The sequence below is a fragment of the Octopus bimaculoides genome, chromosome 22 (genome assembly GCF_001194135.2).
Source record: "Octopus bimaculoides isolate UCB-OBI-ISO-001 chromosome 22, ASM119413v2, whole genome shotgun sequence".
NCBI lineage: Eukaryota > Metazoa > Mollusca > Cephalopoda > Octopoda > Octopodidae > Octopus > Octopus bimaculoides.
Genome location: NC_069002.1, coordinates 19780352 through 19781475, shown reverse-complemented (window position 1 = coordinate 19781475; position 1124 = coordinate 19780352).

The following is a 1124-nucleotide window of genomic DNA, read 5'->3' as shown; positions in this document are numbered from 1 at the left end:
GTGATCGTAATTTTTGCGTCTTGTCGTCGTTGTTTCTTTCAAGTTTTCTTTCGTTTCGAAAACAGTTGCAATGAAAATTGCATGACGTCGTTTGGAACCGTTTAGGGCATTGCAGCATTTTGGCCTCAACTCCAGCTGTTTCGAATTCGAAGGTTTAGTTTGGTTGGTATCAATAATGGTGGGAATGATATCCTAGTGTCTTTATTTCGGTGGGTCATTCGCTAAAGACAATTTGTGGTAGAAATTTCTCTCCTTAAACTCCAAACACATCCTCTAAACATGGAAGATGATTTTTCCTCATGGCCTCCTTAATCATTGAGAGTTGGCATTTTCTTGGACAATATAGTTGGATGTATAATAGTCTTATTTGATGTTAAAGATGCGATAATGCTTTTGATGAGGGAAACGTTCCTGTTTTTTCGTTCGTCAGCGATAATTAATCGAAGATGACTACAGATTGATGGATGATGATTTACGTTCTGGTGTTAATTATCAACTTGGATGATATACGTTTGATTTCAATTACTTTCCAGAAACACATTTACGGGAAATAATAGTTCCAAGATAGGGAAATTGGTCAACATGTTCGAGAGCTGTTGAAATTGGTCAACATGTTCGAGAGCTGTTGGTCATCTATTACCTCTAAGAGGCAAAAACGATCATATGCACTGCTGAAATTGCTGACTGATTACCACCATTTCTGATGTGTGCGTGACGGAGTAGAGTTGTTATGAGTGTATTAAAAGCCTGGGATGTGTTGGATTCTGCTAAGTTCATACCATCAAAATCTGCTTATGATAATTAATTGAAGCACCATCAAAATGGTATCTGATGTCAGCATAGATATATATGTAGCAGCATCCGTGTTTCTTTCATAACGATGGTAGATCATTTCATTCTCCGTAGCTTAGTGGTTCCGCAAAAGACCCTGGAGGAATAAATATAAGGCATAAGCTAACTACCAGGATCGTTTTCATGAAGTGAACTTGTTAAAGCAGCGCATAGTTGTTGCCGAAAGACTGTAGAAAACTGAAAGAACAACGCACACACAGACACACACACACACACATACCTACATAAACATACCTATGAACACACACATATATGTGATAATCTTCTTTCAG